The sequence below is a fragment of the Hesperophylax consimilis genome, chromosome 31 (genome assembly GCF_061612785.1).
Source record: "Hesperophylax consimilis isolate HC1 chromosome 31, BYU_Hcon_1.0, whole genome shotgun sequence".
Taxonomy (NCBI): Eukaryota; Metazoa; Arthropoda; class Insecta; order Trichoptera; family Limnephilidae; genus Hesperophylax; species Hesperophylax consimilis.
The window spans coordinates 11,523,573-11,547,354 of NC_142866.1; the positions used below are offsets into that span (position 1 = coordinate 11,523,573).

At 36.8% G+C, this 23,782-nt stretch overlaps 1 protein-coding gene across 3 annotated transcripts in view; it reads left to right on the plus strand.

Annotated features, from left to right (window-relative positions):
* LOC149409459 (uncharacterized) overlaps positions 1-23,782 on the plus strand; it is a 456,446-nt gene that overhangs the window by 77,556 nt on the left and 355,108 nt on the right. The gene's annotated exons all lie outside the window — the stretch shown is intronic.

Sequence of the window (23,782 nt, forward strand, 5' to 3'; positions counted from 1 at the left end):
CATTTTCCGTTACGACTAAATTTATGACTAAATTTTTTGTCGATAAGTGTGAATTTTGAGGCACTTATCTTAACCTGTTCCAGCACATTACATAAGCGCACTAACAAGCAACGGATAGTGGTCTATTTTTAGAATATACAAGCTACTTGGCGCATCAACCCTTGAGACACGAGATATATTTAAATATTTGGCCACAACAAACGCGTTTCATTTCTAACCCTGGACATTAGTATGAGCATTTTTAAAAACGTTTTCACGTTAAAATGAATTTCGATCATTTTTGGAAAAAGTAAGCCAAATTACTGAGCTTACTTGGGGCATACGGATACACCTATTATACAATTCTATCGGTGTATCTCTTCAGTGGCTTCTGTCATTGTTCCTTTTCCACGATTATAAACCTCTTATGACTAAGGATCCTATCTCATGACTTTAAATTTGCATACTAGTCGGTAGAATCCCTCTGGTATGGTAAATCCTCAGTGGTTACACCTATGCTTATCATGAAGCTACTCAGTGTTCCGTGAAACTGGATTCCAAAAGCGATAATCGTATGGTCTTTAAATATTTAAGACCGTGTGATTTTTGGATGTAACCTCTCTGTTAAAGCTGTTGAATCAATGTGTGAAAAGACATATATGTGCGTAATAGCTCGTTTATCTGTATGTCCATTATAATTTTGAAACATATAACCAAAATAAGGAAGTTTAATACGTAGGTACGCTAAAGCAACGAATCTCTTGCACGAAATCTAATTTCAGCAAGACAATTATGCTGAGACATTTTTTTTTTAGAAAAATTTTTTACTGTAATTTTTTTTTTTTTTTAATTTAACATATTTATGTTTTCATATAAAAGAAATATATTTTTAAATAAAAAATAAAAAACATGTAAATATAATAGAATCTGCTTTGTAATACTCAAAATAATATAGTGTTAGCAAATAAGACACAGAAACCATAAATAAATTTAATTTGACTCTGCCTCACTTCTATATTTTTTTAAATTTCACAATCATTATGATATAATCATCATCATGATAAAATTACCGTGAAATAATCATCATTATGATATAATCTTCATCATGATATAATCATCATGTAATAATCATTATGATATAATCATCGTGATATAATCACATGATATAATCACATGATATAATCATCATGATATAATCATCGTGATATAATCATCATGATAAATCATCGTTATATAATCATCGTGATATAACCATCATGATATAATCATCATGATATAATCATCATGATATAATCATCATGATGTAATCATCGTCATATAATCATCGTGATATAATCATCGTGATATCATTATCATGATACAATCATCATGATGTAATCATCGTGATACAATCATCGTGGTATAATCATCATGTTTAAATCTGATATATTATCTTCAAAATAATCATCGTGGTATAACCGTCATGATATAAGCATCGAGATATAATCATCGCGATACGATCATCGTGATATAATCATAGTTATGTAATAATCATGCAATCATCGTGATATAATCATCGTTATGTAATAATCATTATATATTCAACACGATATAATGTTATGTAATAATCATGATATATATTATATATAATCACGACCAATTTTTTTATATAATGAACCTGGTTTTATAGTACTTATAACTCAAAATAAAAATGTGACCTGATTAAAAATTTTAAAAGATATTTAATAAAGAAAATATCAACAAATAGAGTGATATCGGGTACCTGAGATTTGTGAAATATAGTCTGCGTAGTATAATAATTGTAATTTCAATTATTTATCTTCAATGAGCTTTTATTTTCGTATTTGGAAACGATGACTTTTTGGAAGCGATAAAGTAGGTATAAACAATAATAATTCAATATTTTAAATGTGTTTTTTTGTTTAAATTTTTGACACGTGATAAATAATATATCATAAAAAATACCTATCTGTTTTTGAAAGGCAACCATCCGGAGGCAAATTTAAAAAAAACAACTTTGAAAACATTTCCCACAAGTCTGCGCTGATAACAAAACTTTTGGATCACTTGTATGATGAAAAGAATCCTTGAAATCCTTCTAGGAATTAATCAACACGTTACACGAACCACGTTGAGTAGACAAAGGATGGATTCCTTTGATGGCGTTGCGGAACGTGATTACAAAATAACGACAAACTTTTTCATCTGAATCACAATAAACAACATTTCTCTTTCGCAGAAGGGACTCCTTCACAACATCTATATAATTTAATCATCAATGAAATAAAATCATCTTACTTTTTTTGTTAATATTACAGGAAAATAGGTAAGATGTGTACATATATTTATTATTTAAATCCGCTTTTCACTTTAAAAATCATACAAAAATATAAGGGAGGCCATTGAAATTCATAAAAATCCCGTTAATATTAATAGAGACGATAATTCTTGGTATCCGGTAATTGACGGCTACACCAGAGCTAAACGAAGAAAACCATAGAGATAGGATAGAGAGATAGGATAGATTAGATTGATTAGATTGGGAGAGATATAGCCGAGTTTTTTGTGGTTTGTGACATAACCACGAAAGTCTTTTTGTCTGGCTTGTGAGCTCACAGCCAGGCCCCGCTACTTTTGCCGGCCGGAGGAATCCCGCCGGCCCCCCCGAGCAGGCGCTCGCGCCCCCAACTGCCTTTTTCAAGGCAACACTTTTCACGCAAAAAACACTCAACCAACGCAGATCCACGCTGGCCCCCGCAAACCGCCCGCAAGCACCCGAGACGTGCTCCCTTTTTAAAAGGAGGCACCGACTACCACCAATCAAGATGTTCCCGACGAGGATGCTCCCCGCTGACCACGAGGACTCCCCGGTCGTGGTACCGCCCGGCGCCCATCAAATTGCGCTGCGTAAGAAGACCGGGACCGTGCGCTATACGGTCCCCGCACCACAGCCCCGCCCCGAGGACCCAAGGACCCGGAGACCATCCACCACCACGACTGCCACCACGCCCGATGAAACGGAGATGACGGAGCCCGTAGCAGGCCCCTCTAGGGCAGCAGGACCCAGTCCTGCCCCCACGCGCCCCCCGATAGGCCCAGCGTCGGCCTACGTGGCGCCCCCGAGACCGCAGCAGCCGATGGAGACGGCTGCCCCCCAGGATGGAGGCTGGACGAGGCCGTCCAACCCCGTGAAGAGGCCCATGTCCCCACGGGGACCACAACCGCTCCAGTGTGGCAACCGATTTAATGAGTTGCCCGAGGTAAGCGAAGGCGCCGGCGCGCCGCGTATAAAGCGTGCCAATACTAATAATAATTTCTCTCCCGCAGGTACCGGCAGGAGAGACCGCGTTCCCCCGGTTGTGATGACCCTGGGGAACATGACGCACGCGCAGATCACAGCTGCGGTGCAAGGACATCTGGGGGCTGGTAAGCATTTTACTTTCAGGTATAACAGGGGCGGCACGGCCAACATCTTCGTGCGCACGATGGAGGACCATCGCGCCCTCACCAATGGACTGCGGGCGGAGGCTCGCGGCTTCCATACATTCACGGCCGAAGCAGAAAAGATGAAAAAGGCCGTCATCAAGGGCCTGCCGCTCGTCGAAGTGGAAGACATCGCGGCGGATCTGGAGTCGCAGGGATTCCCAGCTGTGAAGGTGGTCAAGATGACAGCCTCAATCGAGTATCCCTTATACTTAGCACACTTCAACAAGGAAGTTAACATGGGACAGCTGCGCGCGGCCGTCAAATACCTGTGCCACTGCCGCATTCGCCTCCAGAAGCACAGGAGCAACCATTTACAGCACGGCACCCAGTGCTACAGGTGCCAAGACTTCGGGCATGGGTCCCGAAACTGCTCGCACACAGCAAGGTGCGTAAAATGCTTACTGGAGCATGCTTCGGCAGAATGCCCCAAGAAGACGAGAGATGAGCCCGCCGCATGCTGCAACTGCTCAGGCCCGCATCCCGCCAACTACAAAGGCTGCCCCAAGCGGGTAGCGTACGTCGCCTCAATACAGCAGCGACCTGCCAGAAGGGCCCAACGACCGCCGGCAGAACAGAACCCGAGCAGGCCACCTCCTCAGCCGAGGACGGATGGACGCACATGGGCCAACATAGCCGGAGGCACCGCCCCCGCCCAAGAGCAGCGCGAGACCGCGCCGCCCCCACAACCCCGCCCACAGCAGGAGCCCGTGCGCGCGTCCACCTCTTCTGAAGATAACCTGGACTTGATGGCCCTACTCCAAGGCCTCCTGAGGATGCGATCACAGCTCGCCCGCTGCGCAACAAGAGCAGACAAGCTCGTCATCCTGATTGAGCTCCTAGACACCCTCGATGCCTAATACCGAGACGGTGAAAGTCCTCGTATGGAACGCATTTAGCGTGCGCAACAAGACAGACGAACTGCTCGCTTTGGCAAACGAATTACACACCGACATTATTCTCCTATCAGAATCTCACTTGAATCCAAGCGTACCGCTGAGAGTGCAAGGTTTCGAGATTTATCGTGACGATCGACAAGGAAGATCAGGCGGAGGAACCGCAATATTCGTTCGGCAATCTATGACGTCCACAAGAATACCTACTCCGAAGTTGAAGCACGCTGAAGCCACGATTATCGAAGTCACCATAGAGGGTAGAGCGCATACCATCATCTCCGTATACTGCACCCAAAGTAACCTAGTGAGAGAAGATCTCAATAAATTGCTCAATCTGGGACCGATTGTTGTGATGGGAGGCGACTTGAACGCCAAACACAACTATTGGAATAACTACAGAGGAAATGCGAACGGAAATACGCTCTTTACACACATGCAGACAAATACCTATTCGATAATGGCGCCCGACAGACCTACGTACTACTCGCAACGATCTAGATATCCGAGTACACTGGACATAGTACTCGAGAAAAATGTCAAGACAATATCTCCACTGCGCACACTAGACGAACTGTCTTCGGACCACCTGCCCGTGAGCTTTACTATAGGCGGCACAACTTCAAGGACCCCCAGAAAACAGCGCAATTACAAGGATGCGAACTGGGAAGGATTCAAAAAAGAAGTCAACGAACGAATTCATCTCACTTCGGGAACTCTGCGCACGCCACAAGAAATCGACGCAGCTACAAGCACTCTCACAGAGATTCTTCAAACAGCACAAGATACACACATTCCTCTCAAAGAAATACACCCATACACGATCAAGCTTCCCGAGTACGTTCTATCGCTCATCAAGGAGAAAAATCGCCTGCGACGCATGTTTCACCGCACACGCGACGAATATTTCAAGACAGCGTATAACTGCCTGCAGAGGGAAATCAAGACCGAAATCGCAGAACTCAAGCGCGAACTTTGGGACAAAAAAGTCGCATCACTCACGCCGAAGGATAATTCCCTATGGAAAATGGCAAGCGCGCTGCGACATAAAGACTTCACAATCCCCCCGCTACAGAAATTGAACGGCCCCGGGACGGCGCTTTCGCTACAAGAAAAAGCTGAAACACTCGCCGACGGGTTCGAGAGAGCCTACGCCGCTACAGACGGCCTTTCCGACCCGGCTACAGACCGGATCGTAGAAGACTCTCTACGAGACTTGAGGGAAGCAGAGCAAACAAACGCTGAAGATATTCACTTTGCTACGCCAAGCGAGATTGCAGTCACAATCAGGCGATTGAGAACAAACAAGGCGCCGGGAAGCGATCAAATTCATAACATTTTACTCAAACATCTCCCTCAAAAAGCCATCATCTACACAACAAAATTGTTCAATGCCTGCCTCATGACCGGGCATTTCCCCCAGATTTGGAAATCGGCGACCGTGCTGCCTTTCGCAAAGCCGAATAAAGATAGAACGCAGCCGACAAGTTACCGGCCGATTAGCCTATTATCTACGCTGAGCAAGGTATTTGAACAAATTATACTCAACAGGCTTGTACCACACCACGACGACAACAAAACGTTGCCAGACGAGCAGTTCGGCTTCAGAAAGAGGCACTCCACGACCCATCAACTCACCAGAGTAGCGGAATTTATCGCAAGAAAATTTAACGAACATCGCTTCACCGCCGCTGCGCTCATCGACCTAGAGAAGGCATTCGACACAGTATGGATTGACGGGCTCGTGCATAAACTGCACCGCACTAACACGCCCATATACCTAACGAGACTGATACAGGAATACCTAAAGAATAGATCGTTCAGAGTGTTCATAAGGAACGTGCTATCTTCAATGCGTGAGATTCCAAAAGGCGTGCCGCAAGGAAGTTTACTTGGACCATTTCTCTTCATTCTGTTTACCTTCGACATCCCCCGAGACGAGAGATGCAATCTGTCTATCTACGCTGATGACGTCAAACTATACGTTTCCTCGCTGAAAGCGAATATGGCCGCTATTTACCTACAGAGGGCGCTCGATGCGCTCGTAGAATACTACAAAAAATGGCGCCTGAAACTGAACGAGGCGAAAACTGAAGCCATCATGTTCACGAGAAAACGTGTAAACAGAACACCTGACTTTAACATCGAAATGGGAGGACACAGCATAGAATGGAAAGATGAAGTGACATATCTGGGCCTGACCATGGACTCCCGCCTCAACTGGAAATCTCACCAAGCGAAGATACACACGCGCACGCGACAAGCGATCGGCATGATGAAGCCAATTTTCAATAGACGGAGTCCGCTACTTCCCAAAACCAAACTCCTCGTCTACTACTCGCTCATTCGTCCAGTACTCTCTTATGCGATTCCCGTATGGAGCAGCATCTCACACTCAGACCACAAGAATCTACAGACACTTCAAAATCTCTGCATTAAAATCACATACAACACAAGACTCAGAACAAACTTGAAGAGATTACACGAACGAGAACAAATTCCAACTCTATACGAATTCACACACAGACTGACTGAACGCTTTTACAAATCACTCACACTTAGTAAAAATCAACTTATACGAGACATAGGACAATACAATGCTCCGAGCGACTTGACATTCAGATACACACATAGACTACCGAAACACATCCTCATGGACCATGACCACATATGGCACATACCAGAATTAGACGCGGACGAATAGCGAGCAGTAGGTATTTCCTGAACTCCCGACTCCCTTCCTAAATATATAACGTTTATATATCTATTTATATATTTATATAATATTTTATAATTTGTATGTATATGTATGTTTATTTTCTATCTTCCCATAAGTATATATTTACATAAAAACAGACACACACACACACATCTCAAAAATGCAGGACATCATATACCGATGTTACTGAAGGCCGCAAACGTTTCAAGTTGACGTTCGGCCGCTCCTTCCTGGGTAAGGTTTTCTGCGATTTTCCTTACTCCCAACGGCAAATGCGGAAGGATTCCAACAAAAGGGCGCAGCCAAAATTTCCTCCCCCTTCCCAACACAACACAAACAGACACGTATGTAGTATATGGCCGCTGTAGGTCGCTGCTGGTGCTGATGCTGGATGATGATACATGCAATTTTAGTAGGGTTTTTAGGTAACAAAATTTTTTCCCTACCGAGAAAATACAAGGCCTCTAAGTCTATAAAAGCCAGGTAATATTTGAATAAACCCATATGAGGTAAAAATTGTGAGGCGCATATGACGCCGTTCTATTTGTATAAAGAACATTAACTTTAAATTCAGTAAATTTAAATGATTCACCACTTCATGGAATATAAGAATCTAGAAAATGAAAAAAAAAAAAAAAATGAAGAAAACCACTTAAAAAATTATAAATTATTGTTAGCTCAGAGGGTTGGAGCTGGCAACACGGTATCACATCCTCATACATAAGCTCACATTTCACCACAACATTTGCCCTGATGATGGACACTGCAATGCTGTGAAAACACCCCAAAAAATAATAACAAAAATACTTTTGTCCGTGAAAATCTTAAAAAATATTTAAGGGAGGGTTAAATAAAATTCGTTGTAATGTGGCATACCTACAGATTGATTATTGAATTGAACGCCAAAACATCTACCACGATAATCAAAACTAAAACACTTCATGTCATGAAGAATTTAGTTGCAGTGAACCTTCTTGGGGTTATTTTATTTACATTCGCACAAGAGTCCCAACCATCTGGTTCCAGTTATACTATGGCATCCCCAATATAAGTATGTTGTGCGCCTTGCGGGGCTGAAGGTATTGGGGAGATGAAAAAGACAAAAGCGGGAAAGTATCTATCTATTCAGATTTACTCACCAAAAACGGTTAAAGCTATTTCGAACAACTTTTCGATTCTGAATAGTGGTCTCTCACCAGGGCCATTTCTTGTGCAGGTTATTAAATATTTTAAAAAAAAATTTCACACATCCCGTGATGCAAAAATTAGTTTAAAATTTGAATTCCTCCTACTACCACCATTTCAAGAAATGTTACTTGTGCAACACTGGAGGTCTTAGCTAGTAGAGAATTGAACTCCAGAAACCTGAGCAGAAACAAAAAATAAAAATATGTAATAAAATTTGGTAAAAATATTATTAAATTATTGAACAATGTAACAATAAATAATTTATGAGAAACTAAAAAACCTCTATGACGTACAATCGAAAAGGCGACGAGAATTTTCATTGAGTACAATCTCACCATTCATGAGTTTGTAGTTAATAAACAAAAAAATTATATTTAGTAGTTAAAATGATAACACAACTGTCACAAATTCTTGTTCAAGATATTCGTCTTGCGTACTCTTTTCAAATCAAATCTAATCTTCATAATACGAAGAAAGAAAGTAATGGAAACGAAATTTATAATTGAAGAAGAAAATAATACTGGCAAATCTAAACAAAATATGATACAGAAAAATAAAAAGGAAACGGTCTCAACTGGGAATCGAACCCAGGATCTTTGTCTTACCGGGACAATGCCTCTATCCACTCGGCCAATGGAATCTAATTATTTTACGTAATTTTTGTCGATCTCGTATTTCAAATTCAGAGTAAACAATATTATCCTCAACTATTTTTTAAATATTTTCGTGTGCTATCTTTTTCACTGATTACTAAGTTTAAAAATAATTGTGTGTAACCCAGATAGTGTCTCGGATAAACATATCCGATTTGTATTTATATGCGACACCTTTTGACTTTTTCTAAAAGTCGTAATGAATATTCAATTTCATTGAATTAACTTATATTTTAATAACTTTGATGATTATACCCATCAATGTAATACAAAATCAGGGAAGACCGTTTCCTTTTTATTGTATTTAGCTGTATCGTGTATCGTTTAGATTTATTAGTATTATCGTCTTTTTCAGTGATATATTACATTGATCAGTAGGTATAAGCTTAAAAAATTATTAACAGAAAAATTATTCCAATAAACTACAAATTTATAAGTTCAACAAAATATATAAATCTCGGAAACACTGGATTGTCATTTTTGTAGATTTTTCCTTTCACCCTAAAATATTTTCAGAGTAAATGGAAATACGTGCAATGTCAGTTGCGTTTTATTGTATGGGCGCGGCGTAGATATTAATTCACGATACTGTATGAACAAAGTAATGAAATATTCGAGCTGACACCTCCACTGCGAGGTTAATGGGGACGCAACACCATTTGATGTAGCGACCCCACAAGGACTGAAGCTTTCCAAAGTAAACGAATAAATTACAACGTGAATTGAATAAATCCAATGCTAAATGGATTAAGGCCCCGTAGTAAGCGTTCAAAGATGGTTTGAAAGGAGATATGTAAATACGAATGCTGAAAATATTTACTAAAATACGACTCGTTTGAAATAGAGCAAAAATCTCTCGACAAACTTTTTGGGGCTTACTTGGCTGCGATTTTTTCTATCTAGGGAATATCATATAATTAACGTTTCGGCATAACAAATATATATTATCTTAAAAAAAACTTCTTTTTTTGGAGCTTTAAAACTTGAAGAATTAACGAAAAACTTGTTATTAATTGGGTATCCGGGCTTATGGGTAAACGTAACATACGTTATTTTATATATGAAAGAATTGGGTTTTTTTAAGGACAAACCTAGTTAAAAAACAAAAATACAGTATCTAAGTATTAAAAAGACAACAAAAATAAATAAATAACATAACATAAATAAATTGCAACAAAGTAAAGATTTTCTGTAAAAAAAAGTAATGTCAGTTGTTTTTTAAATTTTAAATAGTTTTTTTCATTTTTTATTTTATCGGGTAAATCGTTGAATAGCTTAGGGCCTAAGTATTCATAATGGTGTTGTGCAGCTGTCGTGTTGCATCTAGGTACATTTATATTCCCAGATGTTCTAGGTTTTAAGCTTCTCGTTGAGGACAGTTAAGATTCTTTAAAAACTTTTAAAATAGCACATCATTCAAATAATTTGTTCATGAACTCACCCGTGGCGAGAGTGGCGTACTTCCTAAATGTAGTTGATCAAAGATCAATATATTTTACATTTCCTCCAAAACGCAATGTTCGTTTTCATTCGTGAAATCGGCGGCGTAGACGTCACGCCGGGCAACGTTGGTGACAGCCGTTTTACCAGCCAGTGGCGTTTCATAATAACGTTGTAGCCAGTTGGATTCGTATCGGAATGTGCGATTTTTCAAATCAATAATTGTGGATGAAAATATTGAAATTACACAATTTTAGTTCATTTTTACACATATTGTTCACGGTATTCACAGTTTGAGAAAATACCCCATTGTTATATGAATATTCCAAAATTAATCAGAAATTTTAAATATCAACCGTTAGGTATTTATATCTATGATTTTTTGCACCTTTCGTTTCCGGTTTTCAAAATCTACCGGCCATACACACACGAGAAGAGGAAAAAATTAAATAATTAATAATAAATAGAAAAAAAAACCAGTCAGAAGTCAAGAGTCCTTAATGTGCGGAGCAATAAGATGTTTGGCGAATTACCAAAGGAAATGAAATTAGAAGAAAATGTATACAAATTTAAAATTAAATTCCTTGAACATGTAATTGATTCACAATAAAAATATATTTTTAAATAAAATATGTGTTAAGTTGTATTAGTACGTAGGTAACAATGTAACTATTTGACAATCACAAATAAAAGGAATATATAAATATAGATTTGTTTAACATATAAAATCAATTGGTCTTATGTAAATAGACGAAATCAATTTTCATTCACGTCCGTATAGATTTAACACCTTTAACACCTTACATCTGTTTGTTCCACTTTGCAACTAGCATTCAATACAATAGATTTTTTATACAATGTTTCAGATAGAAATAAGCTTGGTACTGGTTTATATTTCGAAACTGTTGCTCAAATGTAAACACTATGAACAGTATTTTGAAAAGATTTTTTTTTAAAACTCAAACATACTATGCAGCAATGTTTGGGTAGGGCTTAGAAAATGAATTCTCATCTCAATCAAATAGTGATTTCTCCCCATAAATTCATAATCTTTTTTGTGATTCTACCTATGTTCGGTATTCAGTTTATATCGGTCACTGTTTGTATTCGCTCTTGCACATTTCAATTTAATTTAAAATCTAACAGGTTTATAGTCTGACATGGATGGTTTTAAATGGCGGTAATTCTTCTATTTTTTTTATATTTATACCGCAGGTAAGTTGTCAACTGCCCGGAGCCAGTGGGATTATGACGTCCTTAATAGAAGGTAATCTGGAATGGTCGAATCAGACGTTAGGTTTGTTTATTCATTTGCAGTGTTGAAATTTCTTTTTTTCATAAAAGTTTGTTATAAATTACATTTAAAATGCCTTAATGTTGTACTTTGCCTTTGAGCTTCTCGAAAAAGTCTGGAAGTTACAGGTTTGACAAAAGTGGATTTTACCAATGAAAAGTAAAATATAAAAAGATACAAAATTATATGCAATTTTTCCATCAGCCGTTGTGATGCCCCTTGAATCTATTATAATCCTAAGTGCAGTCTAATTTGCGCAAAACGATATTTTAATCTATTATATAAAGTTAATTATCACGGGTGGACGAGTGGGCATCCGGCGTGGAATTGATTAGTATACAAATCTTCAGTTTTATTCCAAGGTTCACGAAAATGTGCACACTTGATATTTCTGTTTACTTCACTGTTTAGGTCTGATTATGAAAACTATGTGTGAAGCCTGAGCCACGCCGGAAAGTTCAGCTACTACAGGGTACGTTTTATTCTCCAGGTATTATTTTGATAACTTTTTAATGAAACACAATTTTTTTAATATATATTTTTTGATGATTATGTGGTCTTTAACATTTTGCATGATATATATAATAAAAAAAACAATCAAGAGGTGACTAAATTACTTTAGCATTTCCATTTCGCAATTATTTTTTTTTAATTTTTGACACTTCAACCATTATATTTATATGATTTAAGATTTTCACAGCCAAAAGTATTTTTGGTATTTGTTTTTGTATTGGGGTGTTATGCCATGTTGCGCTAACTCCTTCTTTAGCCAACACATCTGCCCTGATGATGGACACTGTAACGTTGTCCGAAACGTTGGCTAAAGAAGGAGTTAGCGCAACACGGCATAACACCCCAAAAACAAATAACATAAATGATATTTAAAAACCATTTTTTCTCAACCAGCCTTTGCATCCTTCAAACAATATATTTTAAACCTTAACACATAGTCATGTCACAAAAATGACCGCCGACCACACTAGCGCCATCTGCTTCAAGCTTTCCAGATTACATGTCATTGAGGCAAGATAAGATTAGGGAGGATGATAGTAGGGGATATAGATAGTAATGAGGAAGGTTATGAAGTCAGTAAATACGGTCAAACCATTTGAAATAACTGTTTTGATTCTGAAAGATAAACAACTATGGCCATTACCAGAAAACATGTGTTCCAAATGACATTTTAAAAGCTTCGAATTTATCACACCGAATTAATGGTAGCTAAATAGTTCATTCGACACACAAGGGCGTAAACTTCACGTTATCTATTTAGGATAGCTCAAGCTATACTTTATTCCAAATATGTTCAGACTAATCGTCGCCTTATCCCGTGGAATTCGCGATAATAATTAAGTTAATACCTTTAATTACGAAACAATTTCACGCATAACTTTATTTCTCCACTTCTCGAATAACCGGTGCAATAGCCGGGTTCATTAGATGAATTATTATCAGGTACCTGTTATCAGTGTTTGGCGGAAGCACGACGGGAACTGGAATACCTCCTGCGAAACTTGTAATGCTCCTATGTAAATACTTGTAGTTCCGGTCCTCTCCGGCGCAAGGAAATTAATACCAGCACTCTCTTTAACGCTTATGTTAGTGCCTCTAACGGTTTTACATATTTCACGCCGCTGCAAGTGCTATGCAAGGACATAGGCTTGGCGATAATTCAAAGATAGGTTTATGTAAAAACCTTCACAACTAGAGGAACTGTTCTAGAAAGGTAGATAGCTGCGACAAGCTTCCGTTTACTGTTTATGTCAAACACATGCTTTAATTGTTATAGAATGACCGAGTGAAGATACTTGCGTTGAACTAGGGTTCTTTCCATACAGGATGTTGAACATTGTAATCAACGGGGATTTTTCGGATTTTGAAAAAGGAACCAAAACTTCATATTTAAGTTGACGTTAACAACATTATCAATTATTTATAATTATCATGCACTGTTCATCACCCGATGTTCTTTTGCTGTAATTTTTTTTTATGATAAACTTTGGTACTGCTTGTTATTCTGCGTTCTTGCGGAGTAAATCAATTTATATCTTGTTGATTTATATTTTGCGTTTTTTTACTTTACAATTGTCAAAACCAAATTGACATTTGGCGCCATTTACAAAAGTTATATTGTTTTCCAATAGGGTGATTACTTTTGCTTCACATGTCTTGTCGATTTGTATTCTGCGTTTGTTTACTTCACAAATCGTCGCTCTAGTTCGTTTTTGTCCAACAAACCGTTTTTAGAGAAATTGAGTTAAGTAGCCAGTTGTTCTCAGAAAGCATTTGTTTATACGATACAAGTGAAAAAAATATTTTTAATGTGTTTCTAAGACGCAGTTTGTATTAAGTCTACCAAAATTGAACAACATTCCTAGCGTGTTTATCCAACACTTTGTCCAACATCCAAATTAAAAAGGTGTTTTCTGAGTAATTTTAAAAATTTGGAACGAATTTTACCTAAAAATAATAATTTCTATCACTTTCAATCATTTTAGTAAGCTTAGAATTTAGTTAATTTCATTGTACCTATATGCGTTTTTCGTAAAAAAAACTATTATCGCCGTCGCTATTTCTCCCGATTTAAGTTTTGGTTTGTTGGATAAAAACGAACTAAAATCGGCGTCCCGACGACGGCTATTTAAAAATATATATTTTATTCTTCTAAATATTGTGAAAATAAAAATTAAACGGAAGACGTGATGTCATTGCATATTGGATAAGTTTTTATGCAAGTCGAAATAGTTGTTACAGAATGGTAGTAACCAGATCTGAGTAGTCAGATATATTCCAACCCTCTTCCCCAATTCTACCCCGATTTGGGGATGGCATGGACCTAAAGCTGTCAAAGTTAAGTTGGCTACAAGTTAGACGCCTCTGACCGGGGTAAGCGGTGCGGCGTCTACCCGGCAGGCAATATCCTACCTATCCAGTTACACGCGTGACTGCGCGAGAGACGCGAGGCGCGATAAGGGCGGGGGTCGAGTCACCGGCGGAACGTACGGCTTCTGACCGGTGAACCCTGATATTACAATTTAATTGATCAGTGGGTACTACACATCATACCCAAGCACAAACAGACTGCATATAATACTGCATGTTAATGTTTCAACCGTGGAAAGACCTATCGATGATATCAACAAAGGAATCTGCTGATAAACGCCGTCATTGTGAGGGTGGGAGAGAGAGCTTCGTACACAACGTTTGATTGCTTGGCAAAGCTTTCTAAGTAGCAGTTGTTTTCTGGCTTGCCTTAAAGTTTTTTTTATGTTACAATTGCTCGTTTGGTTCATTAAAATGACCAAAAATAATGATCTTTAACGAGATTTTACATATATCCAGATAGATTTGAATACTCCACAGTTGAGGATTGTAAACACATTTGGAGTCGATAATGTTTCGTTAACCTGGAAATTATGAAAGAAAAAATAAGGGTAATTATCATGAAAACAGAGCGCTTCCTTTGCGAGACACCTGTATGTATATATATAGTTGCTTCAGACTCAGAGAGTCAGATTTCTGTTTTACATTTAAGAGTAGATTCTATTTTTTAATGTTGTATTTAAATAAATACAATATTAATGAAACATATATACATGTGGTCAATGCCCGCTCCATTCATTCCCCGGCGGGATTGATAAGGTTCACATGGCGACGTCTGAGGCCCTAGAACGGCACGCAGACCTAGATGTACCCCTCTGAACCTCCCACCATACGAAAGAAGAAGAATGAAACAAAAACAACCATATTTGTCACTAATAGTAAAGTGATGGGAATAGAAAACGACCCCATCGCATCCTATTCGTTTGTGGTCGGCATCTTTAAGGCATCCCTAAGACCATTGTGTTACGGATGTGTTCTTCGGAAGCGTAGATAGTAGATTGCCCCTTCCCACCGCAAACACGTGCGATGCGCTTCAGTGCGCAAACAGTACAGTGTACACTGTACATACATCCGTAGTAATGCGTCTTGGCTAATCATATTATGCGGCCTAAGTGGATCTTTTACCATTGTTTAAAAGGATACAAGCGTACATCCTTACTGTTTAAATACTTGGTATCCGGAAACTAATATTACAAGTGGGAAACCGGTAAACCTACATCACGTTTAGAGTCGATTTTGTAGTATAACTTTTTTGATTTGAGCTTTTGTTCACGAGTAAATTGAGCTAAAAATTGGATGTAGGTCAAATTTAAAATAAATCGGTTTCTTGGGGGTTAATTATGATCAGTCATTTAATGTCTTTTAAAAGGCGTCCCTACTGTAAAAGTGTTTTTAACCCTAAAGTTGCCCACTCAAAAAATTGGGAAAAGTATATATTAAAAAATATCGAAATACTCAGGTCGAAAAAAATTAGTTCTTTGGGTTCTCCGTATGACGCTGAATGACAAGTTTCCGCTTCTACTATTAGTTTCCAAACACCGTGTATATGTGCCTACTTAGTAACAATAAAGTCAAGTATATTCTATAACTTGTATTCAACAAGGCTTAATACAACAATAAATTACGAAAACACAATACACGGTTGTGGAGTTGGAGTTAAGCTTTTTTTTTAATTTTTACTGTTCTTTAAAATTTCTTCCCGTTAAACAAAAATTAAGCAGTTTGTCAACAGGATGCACATGTTCAGTTACAATGTTTTTTATTTTTTTTTATTTTAACTCCACACAGGAGGCCCTGAAGAAAATAATTTCCCTCAGGGCCTATGTCATCTTTGGGGATGCTGTGTGGAAGGTCTTTTTGTGGAGAGGAAGGAGTGAACACGGGTCTTGAAGAGTCCCATGTTGTAGGAGGGAGGAAACACAGAGGCTGGCAGCTCGTTCCACAGCCGAGCTGTTGAACTTAAGAACGAATCGTAGAAGCGACCCGTTCTCATGTGACAAATGTCAACCATGTACAAATGTTGGGCGCGCGTTTGGCGTGTATCCCGACTACGCACCGGTGCCGAAGGGATCATTGACGCTAGTTCCTCAGAGCATCTTTCATTGTAATACCGATAGAACAAGGACAGCATACCTACCTGAAGCCTGTGCTTTAAAGATTGCAGTCCGTTTGTTAAGATTGGGGAATCTATCAAACGGACCGCCCGTTTTTGCACAGAGTCAAGGGTTTTTTCAGGTATTTTGGGGTTCCGGACCAGAAATGGCTGCCGAATTCGACAGTAGGGCGCACTTGCGATTTGTACAGTGTCAGCAGCTGTGTACTATTAAAGTATCTGCGGGCCCTGTACAGTACGCCCAGCTTCTGAGAGGCCAACTTTACTCTGGCTTCGATGGAGCCCCCGTACCTGAGCTGGTCACTTATAGTTACACCAAGCATATCAATGGAAGGCCTGTTCGGAAGATTGCTTCCGCTGAAGGAGACTAGATTATCATTTGGATCCCTTTTAGACGTAATCAGACAGGATTGGGTCTTTGAAACATTAAATTCGACGAGATTATTTTTACCCCAGAAGGAAATACTCTCGAGATAACCGTCCATTCTCTGCTTCAAAACCCTCCGAGCCGTTGGAGTTTGTGTGCCCTTTGGGGGCTTGTCAAACAAAAAGCTATCATGAACTGTAGGTACTGTCATCCGCGTAACAATGAATCGGTGCACATGTCAAAAGGTCATTGATGTGCAACAAAAACAAAGTCGGAGACAGAACCGATCCCTGTGGGACGCCAGCATTTATGGAGTGCGAGGAAGAGGTGAAACCGTCAGCAACCGCCTGAATCGACCTATCCCTTAAAAAGTCAGCAATCCACGTACACAGGGATGCGGGAAGTCCGTAAGAACGCAATTTGAACGCAATTGAACGCAAGTCCTCGGTGCCATGTAAATATGTATAAGTAATATTATTACTAATTAAAAAAATATACATAGTGTTGTTGCCACTTAATAGAAATTCAGATTATCATTGTTGGCACACAGTTTAAAATAACACTAAATCTACATGCAAATAGATAATAAATAACTAAAATAAATATTGATTGATTGTAATGATTGGTATAAAGTTATGTTACTCGGCAACATTTCGGGGACGTTATATTCTAGGGTTCGCTGTCCGTATTTATTGTTGTATTTTGAAACAAGTATTCAAATTTCATTCTTTGTGAACCTAGTGTAGTGTTCATGTTCCAATTAATTTTTATATTCAGAATCAGATATTTGCTGAATCAATATAGCACAGGCAAGATACAGGGTTTTCCAATAAAAAATGTTATTTTGAATAGCCCGCTATTTCGGTAGATGTTACTTTTGAAGCTGTCATTTTTTGACATTTGACAAGTGGAAACTACGCCATTAAAAAAATAGAACGATACACGCTTCAACAACGCATTGAAATTATTATTAAAATTCACTTGAGTGAATCAAATGCAAATCATCTTGAATGATGAGGCCCTCGGTGGCTTAGTCAACAAGCAAAATTGTCGCATCTGGGGCTCGGAAAACCCAAAAATTATTGATGAAAAGCCTCTCTATCCTCAACGTGTGACTGTTTGGTGCAGTTTATGGTCCGGCGGAGTCATTGGACCTTATTTTTTCTAAAATGAGGCTGGAACAACAGTTACGGTGAATGGATTGCGCTATCGAGAGATGATTATTGATTTTTTTATTTCCGGAATTGGATGGTATTGATCTGGACAACGCTTACTTTCAACAAGACGGCGCTACGTGCCACACAAGCAACGAAACCATTGATCTTTTACGATTGAATATCAGAATAACACCTCTTATTGGAAAACCCTGTATTTAAGTTTCGATACAACAATGAAATGTTAGGTCTCTGTGAAATAATATTTTTTGAAACTAGTAATATAAGCTAATAATGAATTTCTTAAAACATGTCATTGTTGGCGTTTACAAAAAAACAGTAAGTTAGTGGTACTTATACTTTATCTTAGGACTTCTTCGGGGTGAAAGGGGACCCCAAACAATTTGAACCACTGTATTATATAATATGTTCAAAAATACATTCAAAGTGCGCCTTTTAAAATAATTTGCCTGTTCCCATTGTTGTGAAGTTTGAGGTAAGCAAATGAATTACTGTAAATATATTCCGACCATAATGTATCAAAACCTGCTGCTGTTGTTAATTTATGTGACACAGTTTCCATTACATACAACATATCGTAACCAAAATTAAAAGCACCTGTACGTGTGAAGATAACGATAAAGTTGGAAATGAATTATATCCATAACGCTACAGAACTTGACATTGCTTCAAATTTCTTCAAAAAATCCATTTCCTTTACATCCTTCAATGTTATTGAGCGGAAGCTTACAACAATAATTGCAAACGTACTTATTTTCTCAAAATTTTGTATTTCCTGTTTACCCTTTCGTTAACGATCAACATTGCAGGCGAAGACACATATTATGATAGTATTTACAAGCAATTTATTGGAGGTGATTCTAACTTTGGCTGAATTTAATACTTGGAAAGATAAAACTAATACCTGCCTTCCCAATAAGCAGCAGAGATTTAACAGGTTGACGAATTTGTAGAATCCGCCGGTTTGGCTTATGGCGTTAGTGTGTGTGGCCAGCTTTAACATTAATTTCTCATGTATCAATTTCAGTTCATATTTGTCCCTCTATGATATGATATTACGATGCAAGTTTTTGACATGCAAGGCTTTTAAGAACATAATGAAAAAGATTTAGAAAGGGACTCATAGTTAGTTTGAACGTTTAGAGCGAATTAACACAGAAAGGTGTGTCTGGAAAACGTATGACAGTATTTAAATGTATGTGTCGGATTATGTCAAAAGTCGCAGTATAACACAAGAATATGTTGCAGCAAGAAGTGTTTGTCAAGACATATTTTCGAGGTAATCTCTGCTTATCCCTGCGAGGCAATTGCGAGTTATACAGGAATAGAAACGTATACATTTTTAAAACATTTTGCCCGTCGGTGGCTGAGTTAACAAGTGCGTCGGGTACCAACCCAGGCATCGTAGGTTCAATTCATCGTTTGTCTTAGTCCAACGTCATTGCACAAAAAATACTTTCCACTTTTAAAAATGGCAACAGAAAATGTTCATGCATTTTTGGCAGAATGTTAAAATAATGTACATGTAGGTACCATAAAATAGTTTCCTGTATTTAACACGTCACATAGTAAAATAAGATATAGGTAACTACTGTCTTCCGTCAGAATTTTTTCCTTATCACAATATTTGTTCAACATTATTTGCATCACAAAGATAAAACTAGGCAAAAAAGCATATTACTTTGTGAGAAGAAATCTCAAGGCGTACAAATCGGAGAATCCGCGCTGCGGAACACGATTACCTCCTCTTTTATCAATCAAAGGAATTTTTTTATTTTATTTTTATTTATTTGTTTGTTACAAAAATATTACAGCATAGATTTTGACTGTCCAACTAGGAAGGTCTCCCGTTCTAGGACAGTCAAATTGACAGTGAATATACTTAATGGTGAAATCACCGATACAATTTATTTTGAGAGATTACAAGAGTGAAAGCGAGGATACATGTAGCCTTTATATTACTATATTTTAATACATAATAAAATAAACAGTAAAATAAAAGGAAAATAATAGAAATAAAATTAAAATAATAGAAAATAAAATTAAAATAAAAATTTAAATTTGTAATAAAAATTTAAATTTTTAAACAGAAGAAATAAATCAGGCGCTTGTATCACATAATTATCACACAATATTTTTTAACATCGAAATAAGACTATAAGCCTTAAGAAATAAATCAGGCGCTTGTAACACATAATTATCATATTTGATTAATATGTGTTGTTGTGTGATATTCATTATAGCCTATAATTTGTTTGGTGATATAAGAGTCACTTAATCTGCATTCAGTGAAAATTATTACATGGAACTTTACCACAGATTTTATTTCATCCATATATAAAATAAAGTCGTCCAAATTATCCATAGTTCTAATATTCTGATGAACAATATTAATTTTATTAGATCCCCAGTCGAATTGCATAATTTTATAATTATCTTCACAGATTATTTCAGTAGTCGGCATTGTGATACTATCAATTTCATCATGTTGGTTATATATCATTACAATTTATATTTATATTACTCTTTGTTTGTGATAAGTGCGTTAAAATAAAGTAAACAGTTGCAATGCTTTTTGAAATGTATAAATATGTAGTTAGAAAGGAGCCTGAGAATTTGCAGTAAATTTCTTTCCAAGTTTTACATAATATCGAGATAATTATATAAAGTATTGACAGTGAACCTTGGGTAAGAACAGATGCAATTTTTTTTTTGCTGTTGGTGGTTATGTGGTTACATGGCGAGAGTGTGCAAAAACATGAGTATAAAATACTATTAACGAAATGATCTACATTTTCCTTAAAGAATAATAAGAATAATAAGAAGGCTAGAATTTGGACCAAGTAAGGTAATTGGTAAGTATTGTAAGGATATTTGAAAGTGAGATAAGCAACTATTACAATAATTATGCTGATACATAAAAAGACTATTAGAGAAAATAAGAGTATATTATTTTGAGTATGTGAATTGTTAATAATATGACTCATGCAAAAGCATGCATGGAAAGTAATATTTACAAAATAATCTACTTTTATCTTAAGGAATGTTAAAAAATCGTGAGTTAGGTATATAATAAGATTTGCAATTATTATAATAATTTTGCTGGTACAAAAAAAAGCTACTAAAGAAGGTAAGAATGCATTATTTTTATATGTATTATTTTGTATATTTTGGGTATATGAATTGTTAATAGCGTTGTTACTTAAGTAAAAGCTGGCAAGGAAAATATTATTTACGGGATGACATATTTTTATCTTAGACGGCATTAAGGAACTTGAGTTTTTGCCAAAGGAGGAAACATATAATAGGAATAGTAAATAGTGAAGATTAGAAATTATTATAACAATTGTGCTGATGGAAGAAAACACTATTAAAGGAAGTTGAAATCCATTATTTTGGGTATTTACATTATTTTTTGTGGTGAGATTCATATAAAAACTTGCGATGCAAATAATATTAATAATATTAACTCAATGATTATCGTTTTGCAGCACAGTAAAGGTTAATGTTGGGATACCATTTATCATCTGTCTTAGTAGTTGACGTTTTTCTCGATCAAGATCAAGGACATTGTTTATCGTAATAATTTTGGAGGTATCAGTTTGTCTTAGTAGAATACGCCCAGAAGTCGTCCAAGAGTGTTTAAAGTTATTTTCTCTAGCAATTTTTTTAGTTTGAGAGAGTAGAAATTTTCTTTTTTGTGTTAGGTGTTCAGATACATAAATCCGGTTGGCTTCTTGCGATAGTCCCAAGTCCGCTGTATTTAGTTTATTTGTGCCGGTGGTAGCGAATTTTTTATATGCTTTGATTTTGTTTAAGAAGTCATCACGAGATGTAATATTATTGAACGTCACTATTATGGATCTGGGATTCTTCTCGGACAGTTTCGGTCCTAGCCTGTATATTTTTGTAATTTCAGATTGCAAGGGCGTAGTGGTATCTCCGTAATTAATAATCTTTGATATTTTTTTTAGGGTTTCAATATTATTTTCGGTGTTAGATTCTGGAATACCTCTTATATCGATATTGCATATTTGGCCTAGGTACTCCAGCCTGTCAATTTTGTCTTCTTGTTGGGAGATAGTGTTTTGTAGGGCAGAATTTTGCGTATTTACTTCGATCATATCAGTATTGACTTGTTTCTGTGATCTTTCGATCTCAATTATACGCTTTTTCAATTCATCGTGTTGTTCCGATATAAATTGAATTGAATTTATGATTTCTTTGTTTTGCGATATGATTGATTCATATTTTTGGGTATATGAATCAAATTTTTGTTCCACAAATTCCATTATAGCTGTTTTAAAATTGGTCAGTTCTTCAATAAATAGTTCAGAGGTGAGTAGACCTTGGTTTGCGCCATCTATATTTGAGTTTTGGAATTTGTCAGTGCCGCTTGACTGACTGTTTGCAGATTTTGATGGTTGTATTGTCTGCTTGGCATGTTTGACGACAGATGGCTCTTGATCATTTGATATCTCACATAACAAGGTTTTAGTTTTGTTATTTTTAAACTGAATACAAATAGATTTTACAACAAAGGGGCAATAGAAAATATGAATGCAGTTGAGCAACTGCTTCCAGCAGAAGTTGAAGAGCCGCTAGATTTTCAGGTAGAATGAGAAGAATTCAAATACAAATATTATTTTTGTGTTATTTCAATACAAACATTATTATAACATTACGATATTTATTTCATTTACTTTTCCGACTTTATGTCCTGGTTAAATCTTCCCCATAGGAAAAACTAAACCCTTCCACACACTTTTCCACAAATGATCATCTAGTCAATGCACATTATTATAATGTTTTCGGCGTATATCTGAATATATTTGGAAATTTACAATTTTTATGTTGCTCGGCAACATGTTAAACATTTCGGGCACGTTATATTGTAGGGTTCGCTGTCCGTATTTATTGTTGTATTTTGTAACAAGCATTCCTTCATTCTTTGCGAACCTGGTGGAGTGTTCTTGTTCCAATTTATTTTTATATTCAGAATCAGATATTTGCTGAATCAATATTACACAGCCATGTAATTACACATGTAATTATAATAATTATTATTGTGTTATTTCAATACAAACATTATTATTGTGTTATTTGATTACTAACATAATTATTGTGTTATTTCATTACAAAAATTATAATTGTGTTATTTCATTACACACATAATTATTGTGTTATTTGATTACTAACATAATTATTGTGTTATTTCGTTACTAAAATTATTATTGTGTTATATCATTACAAACATAATTATTGCGTTATTTCGTAATAAACAAAATTATTGTGTTATTTAATTATAACATTATTATTGTGTTATTTCAGTAGAAAAATTAATTTCTGTGTTATTTCAATACAATTTTTTTAATGAGTAAAAAGATCTTTTATCCATATCATCTTTTTGATTTAAAAATATACCCAGACAACACTTGATTTCTCCTACTTCCATCATTATAGTGGAAAATTTAGATTGTGCAAAAATAGATGTGCAAAGAAATGAACCCGCGACGCTTGGATAGGAACCCAATACTTTAAAAATTAAGTTTAACACATATCTCTCCAAAACTATAACACGTATTTCTCCAAAAC